Here is a 24,161-nt window from a genome sequence, read left to right on the forward strand (position 1 = left end):
CTCCAATGTTAAAAGAAAGGTCTGGTGGGAGGTATAATGAACAAACCGTTATCCTTTTGTCTAATATGACTGAGACAGCAACAGCTTGTAGAGTTGTATTTAATTGTATTGTGGAGTGCTGCAGAGATTTATTAACAATAATTGCAGCACCTCCATGGGCACGATCACCAATTGGGGGAAAAGAGTTAAAAATAGCATAATCAAGTCCAGGATTATAAGGAGAGTTACCTAACATAGTCTCCTGCAGGCATACAATCCCTATTGAATTCATGCATTAAAACTTTAAAAGTCTTCTGTCCGGGCTCTGAGACCCTTACAGTTTCCACTGAAGGACATCGAACTTGAAGTTAAGGTGGTAATGTACTACTTCCCACTCTTTGGAGGGTAGTACTGATCCTAGTGGAGAGAAAATTCTCCTTAATCAGAGGTTCTTTTCTTGATCCCTTTTCATCTTTATCAGAGATTAGGGTTCTTGGCTGACAAACAGCTTTCTGAATTCGAGGCTGATGCTCAGGATTTTTACTGTGATTATGTGCATCACTACTGCTATTAGTCTTGGGGCGCAAAGACTGATGAGAAACTCGCATGTCTTTGAACTGGATCTGCTTTCGGAACTATCTTCCTTGGCGAAGAGATCTCTTCCAGAACACTGTACCCATTTGAAGTTTTTATGATAAAACTTTCATTATTCGGGGACGAGTTTCTTATACGCTTCCTGGTGGATGCAGCTGTGGTTTTGTAAGGTTTCTTAGTGACTGTGATAATTGATGGATCCGAGCTAGATCTCTCTAGTTTGGACCACTCCTTTGGTTGCTTCTTGGTGAAATTTTTATTTGTGCCCATTTCCAGACTTTGCTTAGGGGCTGAATGTGCTACCGTTATATTTGTATCAGCTTGAGAAGATAAATTGTCCATGCTTTTGGAAGAACAATTTTTAGTATTGGGCTTCATAACGCGTGCTGACTCAAGTTTCTGATTTTTTTCATTGCAAGGAGAAACAGGTTTCCGATGCTTACTGTTAGATTCAATTACTTGTGGCCTCTCATTGCTAGAACTCTTCATCAACTTTATTACAGAAGCATAGGTAGAGTTGGCACTCTTGTTAGCCCCCATTACCACATGTTCATTATCAGCCACTGCCAACACGTCTTGCTCAAGTCCTAGTATTTGGAGAGTGATCACCCTTGCACTGGAAACAATAACGGGCTGCTTCACACTTGTCCAAATTGTCATGCTCAGCAGAGCACACAGAACATCTCTTATTATTTCCACACGAGTCTTGAATGTGGCCATATTCAAAGCATTTGCGACATTGTTTATGGGTTTCTTTTATATTTTTTGACTTGCATCCTCTCATGGCCAACATTGATGGTATCAGGCAAGTAATTGGAGGAGTTTAAGGTTAAAAGCATAGCTGCATCCCCTCCCAATTTTTTTACAAGAAAGACACAAGGAGGGCACCTAAGGAGAATCTCCTCATTAAAAACATGCAAGTCTCGGGAATAAACTACCCCTTTCAGCGTGTTAAAAATCTGTGTGATGTGATAGCCTCAATATTTCCACTTTTAGGGGGTTTTGAACTTTGATAATAAAAACGCTTGCGTCTCATTGCCTGCTTTTTATGAGCAAGTTCTTTCCATATCGTTTCAGATTACCGATAGGAATAGAACCCACTTTGTTCTCAATACATTCAGCCGCTTTAATGAAATTTTTCCTTTCCCTCTTTATAACTGGCAACATGCCATATAGGGGGAGGAAGCGTCCTGGTGTATGCTGTGGCCACATTCTTCGTCCTTAGGAACAATCAAACGGCTCATCGTTCAAATTCCTCACCGAAAACACCTTGGTACTTAGAACAGAGTCATTTAGAATGTGGCCATTTAATCGCAGTTGTGCCTCACTAGCTTCTTGGGAGAAAAAAATCTAATGTACGCAGAAAAAGACTGCTTGTCTTTTCTAGAAGCATCTTAATCCTCTCCACCTTACCAAACTGTTTTGCAACACTATGTAAGCACTCGTAGTCCCAACGACAGCTTACATTAGTGCAATAAGTACTCTATTATTCACATCTAATCCACCAGTTTTAATAGCACGGTATCGCGGTGCATGGTTCGTGTGATAGCCAAGCTCATATCCGTGTCCATGCCTGAAGTTGTCGCCAGTGCATTAAGTCGTCTGATCCAGGGGAGGGCAAACATTGGTCGATATTCATATTTTCAATATACTTGTAAGACTGCTTGGTTATATCAAGAAGTATCGTGGGTCAGTCAGGTATTCAAATTCTCCACCAATGGCACAAGTGAGAGTCGACTCCCAATAGTCCACCCATACCCTACCCTTACGGATAACACCAATACGCCTTCAGTGGCCCCGTATAAGCCTATCCGCCTGCTGGAGTTTCTGCCCCCACTAATGGGACAGACTCCCCACTCCAAACGTATTGGTGGGCTTCCGGACAAAAGCCAGGAGTCCCATCCCAAACAACACAACCCCCCCTGGATTCCGATGGGCTGATGTTTGGAGATGGTTCCGCCCTCAAGGTAGCAATGGGAGGGTCCCATCACTACCTCTTGGGTCCAAACCATATCAGGTGGCGACTCAACCACCACAACTCCCACAATTAGCTTCGAATGCAAACCCCTTCCAAAACAGACTCACCTAAGCAGTAAAATTTAACAAAAGTGGAAAATTCCACATAATTAATCCAAATGCTAATAAAAAATATTACATGAAGGAGAAGGATGTAGTAAAATAGAAAAAATTACAGAAAGAAGGAAAAGTTCTGACTAATTTAGTTGGATCAGCAGCTGGGCCCCAAGGACCACTGAGAAAGCAACCCCACCAGGCATCAGAGCCCAGCTTCTGGTCCCTAAGCCCCCTACCCACGTCAAGGGGTCAGCGACTAAGGGGGAAACTAGACTGAACTGGTAGTCCTTATGCTCGTTGGCTGAGAAAAATAATGTTGAAATGTTTCAAGAACAAAATTACCACAAATAAATGCCCATTTCTGGCAAGCAACAAAATTTTCATGAGGTTCTTCCACATAGAATAAGAATATGCTTGCTTCAGGATGAGAAGAAAATGGAGAGTTGGAAAAAATAATAAACCTTATCTGAAGTTTCTGCTTCTTATGCAGAGAGAGAGAGGGTGGGGGGCGGGGGGCAGAGGGAATCGTACAGGTTTAGTAAAGGAATGCAGTGCACACTACTTACAAATATTTGTTACATGTGCTCAAAGAATGTCTTTTTCTTTCTCTCTCTCCCCAGCTGGATTTCCCTCATAGATTGTAATTTCAAGTCATACCTCGCTTATATTTTTTTGAAAATTTATTACACAAGTCGACATCATCACTTCCAAGACTACGTAACATTAATCACCGTTTTGAAATTCAGCTACTCATTGTGAGTCATGTGCATTCACTTCACTAATCTCCACTCATCTCCAGCCTCTCATTTCTTAGTTCTCATCCATGTAGGTCTGAGTCTTCCAGTTCCTGTGGTGCTGACTGCTCTCCAGGAGTGGTTACATATTCATGTAAAGGATTTTGGGACCAAATGTAGATGATGTATGGATGTAGATATGCATTAATGTGTTGTGTATATGCTCAAGTTTTGTTTGTTTGAATGATTATTAGAAAATGTTTTGTCTTTAAAAAATTCACATTCATTGCCTGTACGACTTTGTGACAAAATAGTGCTGTGATTTTTTTGTTTTTTATTTGTTTGAATAATGCATGTTAAGGAGAGTTATTTTTATACTAAAAAAGATTCACATTTAATGCCTGTAAGACTTTTTGACTAAAATATTGTTCTATTCTGATGTTAAGGTAGCATTTGTAACTTTTCTCGATCACGATAACATTTGTAACTTTTCTCGATCACGACAGAAAGCATTTACTGTATTGTAATAAGTCTTAGATGAATTGTTTGGGATAATTCTTGCTTATTTTGGTCTTTTATTATGTTTTTGCCAAGTAAGCTAGTTGAGTACTTGTAAGTTTTCTGTGCAGTGATGGCCGAGTGGTTAAGGCGTCTGACTAGAAATCAGATGGGATCTTCCCGCGTAGGTTCGAATCCTACTCACTGCGAATTGTGAGATGATTTTAGGGAAAGTGATATGAAATTGGACTGACCTGGTAATGCTTACTGTTTGTTGGCTGAGAAACATACTGTTGAAATGTTTCAAATATGAAACTGTCAAAAATAAAATGACATTGTTGGAAAGCAAAATGTCCTTACACAGATAAGAAATGACACAGAGTCTGGAAAAACAACAAAGAATAAAGGTAGCCTCACACTAGGCCTATTTTTCTCCAGCAGTGATTTATGCTACGTGGCTTTGGAAGTGATGATAATGACTTGGCTAATAGATTTAAGAAAAAATAAAGGCAGGGTATAACATGAAATTACAAACTGTGCACCAGATTCAGCTGAAGAGAGAGAGAGAGATAGAGAAAGTGAGAGAGAGTGAGAGAGAGAGAGATTCTGTGAGCACATGTTATGAGTTATGCTAGAATCTGGAGTAAACAAAATGCAACACTATAGTACAGAAGTTTGCTTCTCTCTCTCTCTCTCTCTCTCTGCATACGAAGCAGAACTTCCAGATAAGACTTTATTATTTTTCAAGACTCTCATTCTCCTACCTATGAAGCATATTTTAAGTAGTAATCCAAAATAAAGGCTTCAGTAAGCTTCTTACGTGGCACTGTGCCATCTCCTATCTTTGTGTAAGAACCTCATGAAATTTCGTTGTTTGCCAGGAACGGCCATTTATTTGTGACAATTACTTCCTTGAAACATTTCAACAGTATTTTTCTCAGCCAACAAACAGTAAGCACTACCAATTCAGTCTAATTTCATATCACATTCTCTAAAATCAACCTACATTTTCGCAGTGAGTAGGATTCGAACCTACGCGGGAAGATCCCATCTGATTTCTAGTCAGACGCCTTAACCACTCGGCCATCACTGCACAAAAGATATAAAAGCGTTCAACGACCTTACTAGGCAAAAACTTTACAAAAGATCAAAATAAACGAAGATTATCCCAAACAAATCATTTCAGGCTTATTAATTAAAAATACAAAAACTTATTTCTGGCAGGGCTGAGAAAATTTACAAGTGTTGCTGTAACATCACATCAGCACTATGGGTGTTATATGTTACATGGCCATTTAAGCAATGATGATGACTTGTCTAATGGATAAAGAAAAAATAAAAGCAAGGTCCAATATGAAATTGAAAATTGTGATGCAATTTCTCCTGGAGAGAGAGAGAGAAAGAGATTCTGTGAGCAATTGTAAATATATATATATATATATATATATATATATATATATATATATATATATATGATATATAGATTGATATGATATCGATATAGATATAGATAATAGATATCTATATATATATATATATATATATGATATATATATATATCTATATCTATATCGATATCTAGACTATATATACTATAGACTATATATATATAGATATATATATATTCTATATATATAATATAGATATATTATATATATATATAGTATATATAGATATATTCTATATATATATATATATAGATACGATATAGATATCGATATCTTATCGATATCGATATCTATATTCGATATCTTATATCTATATCTATACTATATATATATATATATATATATATATTATATATCTATATATCATATAGATATAGATATCTACTAGATTAATAATATATTTATATATATATATTATCTACTATAGTAATATTCTATATCTATATCTATATAGATATAATATTAATATGTATATATAATATATTATCATATAATATTAATCTATAATATATATATCTATATCTATATATATATATATATAATATAATTATGATGTAGATATGGATGTAAGTATATATATAGATAATAGATATAGATCTAATATATATATAGATATTATTATATATATATATATATATATAGAGAGAGAGAGAGAGAGAGAGAGAGAGAGAAGAGAGAGAGAGAGAATAGCACTTGTAAACAAATGTTTAAAAAAGATGGGCTAGACTGGAATGTGGAGTAAAGAAAATGCAACGCTGCAGTATACACTGGTACAATTTTAGATTGTAGTACATTACCCATGGCATTCAACAGTATTCACAGAGTTGGCAGTGCATATGGTATCCCATTACCAAACCTGTTTTGCTCGCTCTCTCTTTCTCTCTCTGTCTCTCCTCTCCCCACATAAATTTACTATATGATGCTGAACTTCTTAAGCTCGTATCCCACTAGTCATTTCTTGCTCGCGGTTTTGGCCAGCATCCAGCCGATGCTCACGAGCAAAAGTGTTGTACCGTCACACTAGGACCTCATGGTTTCAAGGAGCAGTTGGAAAAAAAGTAAACAAAACTGATCAGGTGATATCATCATGGCGCCCAGAAATTGTTGGACTGTTGCAAAATGTGCTGCAGTGATGTGTTTTCTCGGAATCTTACATGGCAAGAGTAACAAAAAACGTTTGTGGGTTCGAGAGTGGCTCAGGAGAAGTGAAGCCAAAGGTCTGAGAGTACGTCCTATCAGCAGCAGCCATCTTGTTTGTTTACACTTTGCGGTCGCTCACGGTTCGTGCTTGCTGCTTCCCGTTCAGTCGGGAAGCAAAAATCTCGAGCTAAAACTACCAGTTTTCCATTTTGGCCGGCAACAGCTTGCTGCTGGAGAAAAAAAGTGCGAGGTCACCTTTATTCTTTGTTGTTTTTCCAGACTGTGTCATCTATCTATGTAAGAACATTTTGCTTGTCAACAATGTCATTTTATTTTTAACAGTTTCCTATTTGAAACATTTCAACGGTATGTTTCTCAGCCAACAAACAGTAAGCACTACCAGTTCAGTCTAATTTCATATCACTTTCTCTAAAATCATCTCACAATTCGCAGTGAGTAGGATTCGAACCTACGCGGGAAGATCCCATCTGATTTCTAGTCAGACGCCTTAACCACTCGGCCATCACTGCACAGAAAACTTACAAGTACTCAACTAGCTTACTTGACAAAAAAATAATAAAAGACCAAAATAAGCAAGAATTATCCCAAACAATTCATCTAAGACTTATTACAATACAGTAAATGCTTTCTGTCGTGATCGAGAAAAGTTACAAATGTTACCTTAACATCAGAATAGAACAATATTTTAGTCAAAAAGTCTTACAGGCATTAAATGTGAATCTTTTTTAGTATAAAAATAACTCTCCTTAACATGCATTATTCAAACAAATAAAAAACAAAAAAATCACAGCACTATTTTGTCACAAAGTCGTACAGGCAATGAATGTGTATTTTTTAAAGACAAAACATTTTCTAATAATCATTCAAACAAACAAAACTTGAGCATATACACAACACATTAATGCATATCTACATCCATACATCATCTACATTTGGTCCCAAAATCCTTTACATGAATATGTAACCACTCCTGGAGAGCAGTCAGCACCACAGGAACTGGAAGACTCAGACCTACATGGATGAGAACTAAGAAATGAGAGGCTTGAGATGAGTGGAGATTAGTGAAGTGAATGCACATGACTCACAATGAGTAGCTGAATTTCAAAACGGTGATTAATGTTACATAGTCTTGGAAGTGATGATGTCGACTTGTGTAATAAATTTTCAAAAAAATATAAGCGAGGTATGACTTGAAATTACAATCTATGAGGGAAATCCAGCTGGGGAGAGAGAGAAAGAAAAAGACATTCTTTGAGCACATGTAACAAATATTTGTAAGTAGTGTGCACTGCATTCCTTTACTAAACCTGTACGATTCCCTCTGCCCCCCGCCCCCCACCCTCTCTCTCTCTGCATAAGAAGCAGAACTTCAGATAAGGCTTTATTATTTTTTCCAACTCTCATTTTCCTTCCTATGAAGCAAGCATATCTTACTTCATATCTATGTGGAAGAACCTCATGAAATTTTGTTGCTTGCCAGAAATGGGCATTTATTTGTGGTAATTTTGTTCTTGAAACATTTCAACATTATTTTTCTCAGCCAACGAACATCACTTTCTCAAAATCAACCCACAATTTCGCAGTGAGTAGGATTCGAACCTACGCGGGAAGATCCCATCTGATTTCTAGTCAGACGCCTTAACCACTCGGCCATCACTGCATAGAAAATGTCAACTGTTTTCAAGTACTGAAATCTATAAAAATACACAAAGGTAAGTCTTAAAAGCTATAAAATTAAGTCTTGAGGGTCAAAAGCTACTTTAAGACACAATTTTTCATTCAAGCAAATTATACCTTTTGCCCATTCTCCTTATACTAAATTAATTTACAATTGTGGAAATAGCACTTATTCCAATTGTACACCGAATAGTAGGAATTTATTATGTACTTTTCGTATTTTCGTGATTAACCAAATTCTCATATTGTGAGTTTTTTTATGTTACTGAAATAACCATAATTCCTGCGCCATCATCAATATGGTCAGTGTTGTCAATAGTATTTTCATTATCAGGAGAGGATAAGAGGATAATTTAAAAACTAAAATATTTCTACAAGGAATTAATCACAATTAAACGAATCGTAACAACAACATGAGCAGCTAGAGTGAGAGTCATTCTGTAAATATTGTGGGAAACGGTACTTAATAAGAATTCTGCCAGGACTAGGTTAAAACTAAGGAAGGATGGGTTTTTGGAGTTTGGCTGGTTAAGCAACTTTGTGTTTGCCTCTATTCATATTTACAAGATACAAACCAATATTTGACTCCCCAGTGTTCATTCTCTCTCTCTCTCTCTCTCTCTCTCTCTCTCTCTCTCTCTCTCTCTCTCTCTCTCTCTCTCAGCACATAGTGTTCTCAATGAAAATACAGCTATCAATTCCAGAGTGCTATAAAATATTGCTAACAGATACCCAGCGTAATGAAAATTGCGATGCCAGCTACTGTGAGTACATTCCCATCTTCCAACTCTGTGAACTCTTAAGATGGCACTATGGTATCTCAAATCTTTGGAAAAGCCTCACATGAAGTTTGCTTTTGTACGCAGAAATGGGCAACAGTTTCCTCCTTAGTACTTTGCAGCATTTTGGCTTTCTTGTATCACCCAATTTCATAACATTATCTCCTGAAAACCGTCCGATATTTCACACTGAGTTGGATTAGAACCTACACAGGAAGATCCCATTTAATATCTAGTCAAACGCCTTAACCACTCGGCCAACATTAAACAGAAAATATTGAAGTTTTCCACTAATTAAATCTATAAAAACAGAGAAACGAAAGACCTACAAAGAAAAAATTGGTTTCAAGAGTAAAGGAGACTTCATGTCAATTTTTCATTCCAGGAAATTATACACTTTGCCCATTCTCCTTTTCCTAAATTAATTTTAAGACAGCAAAAAATGGTTGCATGCCACCACTTTTACACGTAATAGTAGGCTTTTTTTTATTTATATAGATTTTTAGGCATACATGCTGGGCACTGGGGCAACTAAGGCCATTCTGCGCTGAAACGGAAATTGACAGTAAAAAGGATTGAAAGGTGTAACAGGAGGAAACCCTTACAGTTGCACTATGAATGAATTGCTAGGAGAGGGTGGATAGTAAGATGGAAGAAAGAGAACAAGAACAGAGGCACAGTAAAAGGAATGAAAAGGGTTGCAGGTAGGGGCCGAAGGGACTCTGCAATTACCTGAGTAATACCTACAGTGCACCGTATGGAGTGCACTGGCGGCACTACCGCCCTACGAGGGCTCGAATAGTAGGAGTACATTTTTGATTCAATGTTTGTGATCTAAAGCAATTCTCATATTGCTTTAAATTATAATTTTGATAACCATAATTCTGTATCATCATCAATCCCTGGAATGACGTCTGCATCAGTAGTTAAGATTCTACATTTAGGTATCGGGATGGTGCACCTGGCACTCTCCAACAAACTTGATCTGGCATAGGTAGTACCCCAGGAGTATCTACCCTACTACTCCTTACTAAGCCCACGCAAATTTTCGCTGCGAGTAAAATTCGAAACTACAGAGGCGATCCAGTTTGTTGTCTATCACCGCATGAAAAGCAAAGAAAATGTATTGACAATCTTAACAAGAAAACACGGTTTGAAACCGTTGTTCTTTTTTAGTAACCTCCTATATTGTTGGGTTAAGTAAATATCATAGAAAAACTAATTATAACAACATAACTTATGATAAAGAAAAATACTGAAGTCAAACGACTGCAACTATATGCTATTGATTTCCAAACATTTTTAAAAATTAAAACAACTTAGTTTGACGAGGTAGAAAGGAGAGCACGTATACATGAGGAGGAAATGGATGAAAAAATGCGCCAGAGTTAAATGAGTGTAGTCGAGGAATTTTAGGAAAATCGACCTAACTACTTTGCAATAAGTTAAGCTTGGCACAGTTGTACATCGATCCATACTGATAAAATTGATTGATTGTGTATTATAATCATTGGGCGTCACAAACAATAATCTAGGTAATTGACACGAAATAAATTAAGTAGAAAAAATTAAATTTTTTATAAAATTTCATATAAATACTATTAATATATAAAAATTTTGTTCATATATATAAGTTCTTACATAGACAATCTATGTGTAATTTAAATTTGGTTAAGGAGGCCCGCCTCCCTCATTAAAATATATAACTGCTCTATATTACAATCCTTTCCGAGAATTGTAGCTAGGATAAAATTACCTACTCTATCACGACCCCAAGACAGGAACCTATGTCTCAAATTCAAGAATCTGGGACATTCAACCAGCAAATGTTTCACAGTCAAGGGCACAGTACAGTTCTCGCAAAACGGAGGATTTTCACGAGATATCAAGAACCCAAGGGTGAGTCTTGTATGTCCAATCCTCAATCTGCACAACATCGTTTCTTGTCTCCTTGGCATATACGGATATGACCACGGAGACACTGATGACGTGATACTACGCATTTTTTGGTTATTTAAAATATCCTCCCACTGGGACTGCCAACATTTTTTAATTCTCTGACCTACTAGAGGATACAAATCCCGATATGGTAATAGGCATCTTGTGGGTTCTGAGAGCTGAAACAAGACCTTGACTTTGCCAAAGGTTGGTCAGCTTTCTCATTCCCAGCCACCCCAACATGAGAAGGAACCCAACAGAACTTTATTTCTTTCCCTCTTCTTTTTAGTAAAAGCAGCCATTCCAATATATCTAAAATCAGAGGGTTTAAAGGGTTAAAAGATTCCAGCGACTGAAGAACACTTCTTGAGTCACAATATATAATAAAATTACTTTCATTCAGAATTAAAACTTCCTTTAAAGCCTTTAAAATTCCATATAATTCTGCTGTAAAAATCGATGCAACTGATGATAGCCTGCCGCTTCTCTCTACATCAAGGAAGGCTACACCAAAGCCGACGCCAGCATCTGACTTTGAGCCATCCGTGAAAACTGCAGTGGAGTTATCATGTTGCAAAGAGTGATCTAAAAATATTGACCGCATGGCCTCACTGGACAATTCTGTCTTGGTAAGATTAAAATATCTACAAAATTTTACCTCTGGAAAGTTCCAGGAGGGACTAACTGAGTATTTTGCTGGTAAAATCTCGATTCTTGGCATATTTAGTTCACGGACAATAGAATTTACTCTAAAAGCGAATGGATGAGGTTGCTTGGGGTGACTTTCATAAAACTACCAATGCCTTTCATTTCTCATACAAATGCTGGTTAAAGACTTGGGTAGCCTCTGGAATCTATACCAGCTCCGAACCAGCAGACGCTTATAATGAAGATCCAGTGGCACCTAATCAGCATCTACAAGCATGCTCTCGGTGGGAGATGATTTAAATGCTCCAGTACACAACCGCATTCCTTCATGATGAATTGAGTTGAGCATTTTAAGGCTATTTGGCTTCGCAGAAGTGTACACCTCACACCCGTAACTTGATTTTGAAAAGACCAAGGCTTTATATAATCTCAACATCTGAGTTCGGTCTGCACCCCACGAAGTGTGAGAAACGACTTTCAGCAAATTCATTGCTTTCAAGCATTTTGCCTTAATATATTTCAGATGTGGAATCCAGGTCAGCTTCCTATCAAAAATCAAACCAAGAAACCTTGTTTCACCAACACATGGAATTCTCTGCCTATGAATGAATAGATCTGATACTGATAAAAATATTAAACGTCCTTATATATTGAAAAATGGCGGCAGACTGTCGCATTTTCGTCTTCATCTTCGAAATCGTTCGAGTTACAGAAAATATGCACGAATTAAGATATATTCCTCATAAAAAAACAAACATTTCTCATACAATCAGTTTTTCTGAAAGACGAAAAATAAAAAAGCAAAGGCGGAAAATTTGTTTGTCGATATTTTTTCCATATGCTTGATCGAAAACCAGTCAGCATTACCAGGTTATACAGGACAGCTTAATGATTATTTAGAAACTAATATACATATATGAGAAATTATAAATTTAATGAAATATTTGCAGACTCTATTCCAGTGTTCATAGAAAATTCTGATGTATATCAAAATAATATAGAAATTTTCCAATATAAATGAAATCAAACTTTCCAATTCAATTTGGTTTATATAATAACAAGTTTTAAAAATTTCTGAGTTACCAGAAACAATTACCTTCCAGATTACATCACAATATGCAATGAATATTAACTAATGCATATCTTTAAGAGGTTAGAGAATATTTTGTTAATACTGAAAAGATAATAATAATAATAATGTTCATCTTCAAAAGTAAAGTCAATACATTCTGATTCTGTTCTTTTTATGCAATATTTAAATGACACATTAATCTAATTTTCTAAAATATAGTACTTTACTCTTACATCACATAATAGCTGGCAACAAATAGTTTCTATTAATAAATTATCCTCTTAATATCAAAAGTGCTATACACATTTTAACCATGTTATTTCACAATTTTCCAGCTCAGTATTCTGGTTCTTCTAAAATTATTTCAATTGAGTTTTCACGATTAGTTCCTTGGCTCTCTTCCACACATCGCTGAGCAGCGCATACCAAACTGTGCACATTTGCACCTATTGTTGTAAGCAACCTTACAATTGCACGAAATCAGGTTGAGCCTGTATCGATGAGGACTTTTAGCATGTTCATTAGAATGGCCTAAAGAAACAGCAGACTAATTTTCATGTTTCTGCAAATTTGTCAGGTCGATTGGCGTTTTTTTTTTTTTTACTAAAACTAAAATTCCTTGATTTAGCATGCACAAAATTTCAGCAATAGTTTTTTAGTAGAGTGGGAGGTGATAAAAAGTGAGTGACGGCAGACGCAAACGGAAAGAGTATATTGGTCAGTGATTAACCCTATGATTAGATTAGATTATAAAATTTTTGGCACATAGCCAAGCGCCGGAGCCGAGGGGCCATTCAGCGCATATGTATCTTAAGAATAAAAAAGTCACTGTCGTACACACAAACATACACACAACCGATCTAACATACAATTCATTCATTCATAAAAACCAAACAAGAAACCTAAAACAATTAAGAGAAAATTACAATTCATAAAAAAGATTAATATTTTTTGTAAAAAGTCATTATTTGCTCTGCCTGAGCACCTTCACCTAAAATATCGGCAAGAGTCGTATTTGCCAGCAAACAAGCTCTACGTTTGGTTTCAAAATGAGGGCACTCCACCAAAATATGCACCACAGTCAAATCCACATGACAGGTGGAACAGCAAGGAACCTGCCTATCCACTCCACTCATCATTAGATACCCGTGAGTATATTTAGTGTGGCCGATACGTAATCTAGCTAAAACTATCTCAGACCTTCAAGCCATCCGGCTATGAGGCCAAGGATGAACAGAAGGCCTAATCGACTTTAATTTAAGATTATTATCTAAAGTAGACCAGTGGGCTTGCCACTGGTCTCTACAATAAAATCGAATGGTACTTTTAAAATCGGAAACAGGGACGCCCATGTTGGAATGTGCCTAAGCCTAGTTGCAGCCTTAGCAGCAGCGTCGGAATGGAATATGTAATTTAGGCTCGAAGCCAAGCACTGGAATCCAGCAGCAGCGTCGGCTCACTCATTCCCAACAATTCCAACATGGGACGGAGCCCAACAAAACCTAACAGAAAAACCTCTTCTATTAATTAAAAGATAAAACCAATCTTGTACTTCTTGCACTAGAGGGTGGCAAGAGACTGGGCTTTTAAGAGAAGATAAAACACTCAAAGAGTCGGTAAAAATGGTAAAAACCTTGTTAGTACAAGAACTATAAAAAATATATTTAAGAGCAGTCAAAACTGCCAGCAGTTCAGCTGTAAAAACAGAAGAATTAGATGGAAGCTTCTTTTTAATGATATTATCACTAGTCACTACAGAGCAACCAACACCATCAGAACCCTTCGAGCCATCAGTATATATATGATGAGAATCACTATGTTCAGAGGCATGATCCAAGAAACTTGCCCTCAACTGATCACCAGAACTGTTGCTCCTGCTGTCCCTAATTGGGCAGATCTCTAGGCATGGTCTATTTCAAGGAGGAAACTTTTGAGGGCGAAATTTCAGCTACTGCAGGAGGTAGTAATCCCACCTCCCTGACAGAGCTGCTAGTCGAACTTCAAGTGGCTTTGGCAGTCTAGGTCTATTTGGGGCTCTATCAGTTGGTTCTCTAACGTACTTATTGTTGGGGTTCAGCTTTGACGTAAGTACTCTTGATATGACTCTCAAGCCTAATTCCTCCCTACGTATAAATAGTGGGGGAAAACCTGACTCAACATATAGGCTTTCTACTGGTGAAGTTCTATAGGCTCCCGTACAAATACGTAAAGCCATATTATGGACGACATCTAATTTCTGCAGTGTTGTCTTGCATGTACAACCATAAACTTGACAACCATAATCAGTTTTGCTTAGGCATAAAACCTGGTACATCCTCAAAAGCGTGATTCGATCTGCCCCCCAATTAAAATTAGACACAACTTTAAGAATATTAAGACAAAGCTTCACGTTACATACAACTTCATTAACATGTTGAGTAAAAGTTAATTTTTTATCAAATGTAACACCTAGATACTTAATGCTATCTTCATAAGGTAAAATGGAGCCATTCAAAAACAACGTAGGGATCTCTTCCACTCTTCTTAATCGACAAAATCGTATAGCTTTGGTTTTTTCTGGTGAAAATTTGAACCCTTTAGCACTGGCCCATGATGTTGAAGCATTAATAGCAGTCAGGATCATTTGACAAGCTTCGACAGCTGTAGACTTACTACAGATTATTGCATAATCATCAGCAAAGGCCAGACTATGCACCCCGACAGGAACTTGTTCTAGTAGACCGTTGACAGCTACATTAAAGAGTGTTGGACTAAGAACGCTTCCCTGAGGTAACCCTTCTTCTTGAGGGTAAGCAGAAGAAATGTAAGAGCCCACTCTTACTTTCAGGTAACGTTCTGTCAAAAAATCTTTAAGACAATAGAACAAATTACCCACAATACCCCACTCAACAAGTTGCATAAGGATACCCTCGCCAGGTAGTGTTGTAGGATTTTTCTAGGTCAAAGAACACTGCAATAGTCTGGTTTTGCACAGCAAAAGCATTCTGTATCTCCAGAGTAAGGAACATCAAAGGGTCAGAAGTACTTCTATTTTTCCTAAAGCCAAACTGCCGATTAGATAAAAGATTCTTTGAATCCAAATACCACACAAGTCGAGCATTGACCATCCTCTCATAAAGCTTGCTAACACAACTAGTTAGAGTAATTGGCCTATAGTTCTTAAGAAGGAAGGAATCTTTAAAAGGTTTTAAAACAGGTACAATAATCGATATCTTCCAAGACTCTGGTGAAATTCCTGAAAGTCAAAAACTGTTTAAAATGTCAAAGAGAAATTGTTTTGTACTTCTAGGCAGATTAAAAATCATTGAGTACAGTATATCATCTTCCCCAGGAGATGTTGGGGAAGATAACGAGATTGCATGATCTAATTCTTTCATTGTGAAAGGAAAATTATACGACTCTGAATTTAAACTAACAGGAGGAACAACCGTGGTACCGTCCCTAATATTCCTGAATGCAGGAGAGTAATGTAGGTTGGTTGGTTGGTTTTATAAAGTTTAGGTGTAACACCAAGCACTGGGGCAGCAAAGGCCATTCAGCGCTTACTGTATAACTATGAAATTATAAGACGTTATATCATATAAAGCAGGTTTATTTCTTTGATTGGTTGGTTGGTTTTATAAAGTTTAGGTGTAACACCAAGCACTGGGGCAGCAAAGGCCATTCAGCGCTTACTGTATAACTATGAAATTATAAGACGTCATATCATATAAAGCAGGTTTATTTCTTTGATTGGTTGGTTGGTTTTATAAAGTTTAGGTGTAACACCAAGCACTGGGGCAGCAAAGGCCATTCAGCGCTTACTGTATAACTACGAAATTATAAGACGTGTTAGATCATATAAAGCAGGTTTATTTCTTTGAGATAATTTACTATATTTTGAAGTGGGGCATTTTCTCCCAATAGTTCTTCAAGTGGTATGTTATATATGTTGTTGGATCTTCGTTTTCTTTCGAATTTATTGCATTTAGTAGATGACGGACTGTGACCAGAGTACGACAATGGTCACAGTAAGGGGCCTGTCTTTCCTCGCCTTGCAACATCAAGTATTTGTGTGTTAAGTACGTGTGTCCTATTCTTAATCTTGTTAATATGACATCTTCCCTTCTTTGAGATTGTTGTCTATTCCAAGGTTTTACAGATGGTTTAATATGCTTTAATTTATGATTCAATTCTAGCCATTCTTTTTCCCATTTTGATTGACAGTATTCATTTATTGTTGTTTTAATGTCATTGTAAGGAATTTGTATTTTTTTGATAGTCTCCTTTTTTACTGCCTTTTTGGCTTCTTTATCCACCTCTTCATTACCCTTTATGCCCACATGGATGGATGGATTATGAAATTTAGGGACAAGCCCAAGCACTGGGACCTTTAATGGTCATTCAGCGCCGTAATGGAATGAAATAAATAATCTGATAATTAATGAAATGTAATTGAACGTGATGATAATCTGATGTGAATGAAACTTAAAACCTTATTTCATTAAAAAAATAAAAAAAATAAATAAATAAGATAAAAATTATATAATTTTTTATATTAAAATACAATTAAAAGTATAACTGCATACACTTGTGTGTACTAGGTGAAAGGTAAAATTGAATATTATTAAAATAAGTCAAATTTTATAATAAATATCAATCTCTTTTAAGAACTTTACAAGATTATTGACATCAACATCATCTCCTAAAATATAAGAAAGTTGTTTCCCTGAAAGACAGAATTTCCTGCGGGCAGCACCATACACTGGGCAACAAACCAGAATATGCTCAACTGTCAACAGGCAGTCACAGCGAGCACAGACTGGAGCCTCACTTCCTTCAAGTATAAAGCTGTGTGTCAATCGGGAATGGCCAATACGAAGTCTCGTTAAAACAATCTCGGTCCTCCTGTCTCTATGAAACGAAGACTGCCAAAAATTCAAATTAGGTCTGATTGCTTTCAGCTTCTTGTTTCTGGCAAGGAGGTTTGAGGACCATCGCTCCTGCCATTTGTGGCGGATATAGCTTCGAATAGGAGACTTCATATCAATGTATGGAACTTCATGGATATCCAGTGATCTTTTATTACATACTCTTTTTGCTGCTCTATCAGCTTTTTCATTACCTTTGATCCCTACATGGGCAGGAACCCAGCAGAATGAAACAGCTTTGTGTTTGCAAGAAATTCGAAACAGCCACTCTTGAGCTTGGAGAATCAAAGGATGTGATGTATTACAAATATTAAGACTCTCCAAAACACTTTTAGAATCCGAATATATAACAAATTTCTTCTTCTCGGAACGATGAACAATAGCTAATGCTCTATTAATGGCAGAAAGTTCTGCTGTATATACTGTAGCCGAATTTGGTAGTTTTGCAGCCTCACAAGTGTCTTCTGTAATTACGGCTAGCCCAACTCCCTCTCTTGACTTGGAACCGTCTGTATAAATCTTATACGCACCATCATGAGTTACATCATGTTCTAAGAATAAACTCTTTGCCATTTTATCAGAAAGGTTCTTCTTGACCATAGTTTTGTTACAAACTTTTGCTTTAGGGATAAGCCATGGGGGGAATCTGGAGGCAACTAACTGAGAAACATTCTGATTTTTTAGAGTATCATTATTCACTTCTTGATGTAGCCTTATCTGGAAGGGGACAGATGACCTTGGTTTAAATTTCCTGTTGTCAAGTTGGCGAATGACCTTATTGGTAGGATTTTCGGAACTGCTTTTTACGCGCATTATGTAGCGCAGACCCAGTTCCTCCCGTCGTAAGTCAAGTGGCAGTTGATGGGTATCTACATACAGACTCTCAACAGGAGATGTTCGGAATGCACCAGAGCAAATTCGTAATCCCATGTTATGGACAATATTGAGGTCGTTAAGTTTGCTTTTGCACGCTGAAGAATAAATCTGACACCCATAATCTAGCTTTGATCTACAAAGTGCATCATAGAGTCTTAATAAACATTTCTTGTCAGCTCCCCACTCATATCCAGAGACTACTTTCAAAAGATTAAAAGATGCTTTAATTTTGCATTTAAGGTTATCAATATGTTTGGTCCAGGTGAGTTTTGAGTCAAAAGTCATTCCCAAAAATTTGACATCGGCAGCATATGGTAAAATAGATCCCTCGAGTTTTAAATTAGGTATAACCTCTTTACGCCTGCTCCTTGAAAAGCAGATAGCAACACTCTTAATGGCTGAAAATTTAAAACCATTTAGTCTGGCCCATTTGGAGACAGAATCAATAGCTTTCTGTAGATATCGGCATGCAAATATAGCATCGTAGGCAGTGCAATAAATGGCCAAATCATCCACAAACAATGAAGCTCGAACTGGGCTTGGAACTTCATCCAAGATGCTATTTATGGCGACAGCAAAGAGGGTCACACTGAGAACACTTCCTTGTGGAACACCTTCCTCTTGTTTAAAGGGGGACGACCGGAAGTTCCCTACTCTCACTTTTATTAATCTCTCGGATACGAAGGAATGAATGAACCGAATTAAGTTGCCCTTAATACCCATTTTCTGTAGTTGTTTTAGAATTCCATTACGCCAAGTAGTGTCATAAGCTTTCTCTAAATCAAAGAAGACCCCTATTGTCTGACACTGATTGACAAAACCCTGCTGAATTTGGTTGGAGAGTCTCATAAGTGGGTCGAGGGTAGATCTATTTTTACGAAACCCAAATTGGAAAGGAGAGAGAAGCTTATTTGATTCTAAGTGCCATACCAAGCGATAATTTATCATTTTTCCATTAACTTGCAAACACAGCTTGTTAGTGCTATAGGTCTATAACTTGAACTTTGTTGGGGATCTTTATTTGGTTTTTGAACGGGGATTATGATGGAAATTTTCCAGGATCTCGGCATAACTCCAGTCTCCCAAATCTTATTAATGATCTTAAGAAGGTAGCGTTTGGGCTCTTCAGGTAGCTTCCTAAGCATTATATATAAAATAGTATCTTCACCAGGAGAAGTGTCATCTGTTGAAGAGAGTGCTTCATGTAGTTCTTGAAGAGAGAATCTTGCATTGTATGCCTCCCGGTTATCACCAGATAGATTCAGATTGACCTGAGTGTTCCTGATTCTTTGGAATTCACTAGAATAGTTTTTTGGGCTAGAAATGTTGGAGAAATATTGACCCAATGATTCAGCTACATCTGATGGGTTTGTAATGAGGTTATTTCCTACTCTCAAAGAGGGAGTTTTGGGTGGCACAAACTTCCCTGCTAGTTTTCGTACCTTTTTCCATACAAACATCGATGGTGTTTTAGAGTTAATTCCATTTATATAATAAATCCAAGAGTCTTTCTTGGCACGACGGAAGTATCGGCGTTGTTTTGCCATGGCTCGCTGATATATTGTTTTAGAAGTGGATGTGCCACTTGATTTGTATTTCTTGTAGCATCTTCTAGTAATTTTTTCTTAAGGTGGCACACTATTTTTGTCCCACCATGGAACTGTTGGTCTCCTTGGCTTTCCAGTAGTTTTTGGAATAGAGGCTTCTGCACTGGCTAATACAGTGTTTGTCCAATACTCATATGCTTCAATATGGTTGTTAAAGGATTCAAATGGTTTATCTAGATGGATATCCTTTTTATACTTATCCCAATCAGCTTCCAATGGCTTCCATTTCTGTGGCATTTCTGTAGGGACATTTCTGGTAAACTTTAAAAGAATGGGATAGTGATCACTGCCATTTAAAAATTCATTTACTGACCAAATAAAATCTAAAGCTATTGCAGAGGAACATATACTCAGATCAATAGCAGAGTAAGAATTAAAATATATATTATGATAAGTCATAGTACCATCATTTAAAAGCACAATATCATTGTTATTAATAATGTCTTCTATAATTTTACCTGCATTATCTGAAGTATGCCCTCCCCATAACGGATTATGGGCATTAAAATCACCAAGAATAAAAAATGGCTGTGGCAGTTGATCAATTAATGATTGGATATCAGCATTTGTGAAGTTTGATCTAGGAGGCAGGTAGATGGAACACACAGTAATCTGCTTGTCTAATGTGATCTTAAGAGCAACAGCCTGTAAATTTGTACTGAGGGCTACAGGCAAGCATTCCAGTGATTTGCTCACGATAATAGCTGCTCCTCCATGTGCTCTATCACCCACTGGAGGGGTGGACGTGAATATCTCATAATTAAGTCCAGGATTGAACTTCTCTGGACCTAATTGAGTTTCCTGCAGGCAAATTACTCCAGGATTAGTTTCTCTTAGGAGGATTAGATTTTCAGCACGAGAACGCAATCCTTTACAGTTCCATTGTAGGATGTTGAATAAAGCCATTACAAATCCGATTTGGAAGTCTTTCTCTTTTCCTCTTTAGGTGGTCTGGAAATAGACGGTTTTTTATGACTAACCCTGTGATCTTTATTTCTCCTAGTTTGATTTTCTTTAGGAGGAGGATGAACATCTACCGTTGTAATCTGTGCAACCTCTTTAACTTGGTGGTTGTGTTCCATTGAAATACTTGCTTCACTTGAGGAAAGCACACTATAGCTGTTAAATATCGAAGCATGCTTATTTGGAGTATAAGGGGGAGAACCTGAAGGAGTCCTTCCTCTCTTGGGGTTCCTTAACTGTTTTGGTTCCATTAGATCAGGCAGAGATTCTGCCTGTGATAGATTTACTACTTTAAAAGTAGGAGATGGAAGAGATGATGGGAGAGCCTCTTCATCTGGAGGAGACTCTTTTTCAACCACAGGCAGCTTGCCTGCTTTGGTGGTGTGTGCTCTTGCTTCCAGTGACTGAGCACCCAACCCAGATACCCGGGCCTCTACCTCAGGAGTTGATACACCTACTGCAGGAGAAGTTGCTCCCACAGGACCCCTTGTGGTAGTAAGGGGTAGTGGGTTTAGAGCTCTTGCATAGCTCTTTGATTGGCCCAATTGCTGTTTGGCATATCCTATGCTAATGTGTTCAGCATTAGCCTTATTTATTGCTGATAGTTCATCTTTGTATGCTTTACAGTTTTTATCATTAGCTTTATGGTTCAGCTGACAATTACAACAATTTGGTGTTTCAGAACAAATACCATGGTCAGGGGCAGAGCAATTTATGCAAACTTTTCCGTTCCTACATATTTTTGATGAATGACCAAACTTGAAACAGTTGAAACATTGAATAGGTTTCGGGAGGAAGGGTCTTATTCGCACTCTTTCATTTTCAATGATCACATGGGATGGAACGTTAGGGTCTTCTAAGGTCAAAATTATCATATTAACAATGGGTGTCTTATTTACTTTCCACACTGTCAATGGGCTCATTTCATGGATCTCACTTTCTGTGAACTCATATAAATCTTTGTCAAAAATGACACCTCGGCCATAACTAAAATTCAGGTGGGGTCTGATTTCTTTAATCATATCATACCCAGAAGGATTCATTGCAGATAGCATTTGTGCTTGTGTTTTTTATTTAGCATGTATTAGCACAGAACGTTTTCCAAATCTAGATATATCTCCACTATTTATTCCTCCCACCTTTTTCTGGAGATACCTGCAGAACTTATAATAATTGTAAGTTTCATCTTTCGCTGTTGCAACTAGCCACATAGGAGGTTTGGGAGTTCTGGATGGATTATTACCCTCTGTTTTCTGATGTATATCTTGAACCCATTCAGATGGTACATAGCTATCTAAATTTTTGGGTACTTTATCGGTCAAAGCTCCCTCTATAATACACTGATTTATTTGTACTGTATTGATATTACTACTAGCCTTAATGGCATCTTCATATTTATCAAAAGTTATCCATGCTTCCCATTTTGATGTGACTTCAAGGAAATTCATCCTTATTTCAATTATAGTTCCAAAGGAACGGAAGGTTGTCAAAATAATGTCATAGTCGCACTGCACTGGTATGCCCACGACATGAAGCACTCACAAGTTTTTCACATTAGATAGTTTTCCAACACAATGTTTTGTAGAGCTATCATCGTGCTCTTGATTAATTGAAATTTCCTGGGGGTGGTCCAAGTCCTTGTCCATAGTCGTCATCTGCGCCAAAGCATCAAAAGGTCCAGGGGTACTCGAATCCTTATATTTATTTGTCATAAAGATTAGAGGGGTATAAAAAAAAAATTAAACTTAAAAACCTTAAATAAATATCATCAGCCTTTCTTGGAGTTTATTCCGCCACCAATGGCACAAGTGAGAACCGAATCCCAAATGTCCGCATCCCTACCCTACCCCATTGGGGATGGCATAACATGATTAGAGTGGCTCAAGTGTAGGCCAAACCCGCTTGATAGGACTGAGAGTATTACAAGAATACAATCATCCCCACCCCAATCATGTTAAGGGCAAACCGGATAGAATGCCGAGAGTCCTAACCCAGAACCAGACCCCCCTGGAATCCGTGGTCCAGCTCTAAAGAATAGTTCCGCCTGATCTCTCAGGTCCGAACATTATCGGGCAGTTGATGATCCTACCACAGTTCCCACTATTTAGTTTTGGATATAAACCCAGTCCCAGCTATGATATCTTTTCCTATTTTCATGTCTAATAAATTTTACAAAGGTGGAAAAATCCACAACAATTAATCCAAATTATAAGATGATCTATGGGACTTATAGGGGGAGGAAGCAGAAGGATGAAAAGTTTTGGTAAAAGGAAAAGAGCTGACTTATTTAGTTGGATCAACAGCTGGGCACCAAGGCCCAGCGAGAAAGTAGTTCCCACCAGGCATCAGGGCCCAGCTGCTGAACCCTAAACCCCCCATCCTCGGCAAAGCTTCAGCATCTGGGGGGCATCTCCTTCTTCTGCACAAGGACAAAGGACTTCCAGCAGCCCCACCAACTGCCTTCCATCCTCTATATTGGACAGTGATTAACCCTATGAGCAACCCATCTCATCTCCTTCCTCTGCACAAGGACAAAGGACTTCCAGCAGCCCCACCAGCTGCCTTCCATCCTCTATATTGGACAGTGATTCATCCTATGAGCAACCCATCTCATCTCCATCTTCTGCACAAGTCAAGGAGAAAGGAGTTCCAGCTGCCCCTCCAGCTGCCTTCCATCCTCTATATTAGACAGATTAAATTAGATTAGATTATAAAATTTTGTGCACATAGCCAAGCACCAGAGCCATGGGGCCATTCAGCACACATATTATCTTAAAAATAAAAAAGTTACTGTCGTACAAACAAACATACACACAACCGATCTAACATACAAATCATTCATTCATAAAAACCAATCAAGAAACCTAAAACAATTAAGAGAAAATTACAATTCATAAAAAAGATTAATATTTTTTTAAAATGTCATTATTTGCTCTGCCTGAGCACCTTCACCTAAAATATCAGCAAGAGTCTTATTTACTAGCAAACAAGCTCTACGTTTGGTATCAAAATGAGGGCACTCCACCAAAATATGCACCACAGTCAAATCCACATGACAGGTGGAATAGCGAGGAACCTGCCTATCCGCTCCACTCATCATTGGATACCCGTGAGTATATTTATTGTGGCCAATATGTAATTTAGCTAAAACTATCTCAGACCTTCTATCCATCCGACTATGAGGCCAAGGATGAACAAGGACAA

At 37.5% G+C, this 24,161-nt stretch overlaps 1 protein-coding gene and 4 non-coding genes across 5 annotated transcripts in view; 1 reads left to right on the forward strand and 4 right to left on the reverse strand.

Moving 5' to 3' along the window:
* LOC135205614 (uncharacterized) overlaps nucleotides 1-24,161 on the reverse strand; it is a 141,333-nt gene that overhangs the window by 64,036 nt on the left and 53,136 nt on the right. The window lies entirely within an intron of this gene.
* Trnas-aga (transfer RNA serine (anticodon AGA)) lies at nucleotides 4,006-4,087 on the forward strand. Its single transcript has one exon. It is a non-coding gene; the product is annotated as a tRNA-Ser (tRNA).
* On the reverse strand, nucleotides 4,890-4,971 carry Trnas-aga (transfer RNA serine (anticodon AGA)). Its single transcript has one exon. It is a non-coding gene; the product is annotated as a tRNA-Ser (tRNA).
* Trnas-aga (transfer RNA serine (anticodon AGA)) lies at nucleotides 6,915-6,996 on the reverse strand. Its single transcript has one exon. It is a non-coding gene; the product is annotated as a tRNA-Ser (tRNA).
* On the reverse strand, nucleotides 8,066-8,147 carry Trnas-aga (transfer RNA serine (anticodon AGA)). The gene has a single exon. It is a non-coding gene; the product is annotated as a tRNA-Ser (tRNA).

Source organism: Macrobrachium nipponense, chromosome 24, assembly GCF_015104395.2.
Source record: "Macrobrachium nipponense isolate FS-2020 chromosome 24, ASM1510439v2, whole genome shotgun sequence".
Lineage (NCBI taxonomy): Eukaryota > Metazoa > Arthropoda > Malacostraca > Decapoda > Palaemonidae > Macrobrachium > Macrobrachium nipponense.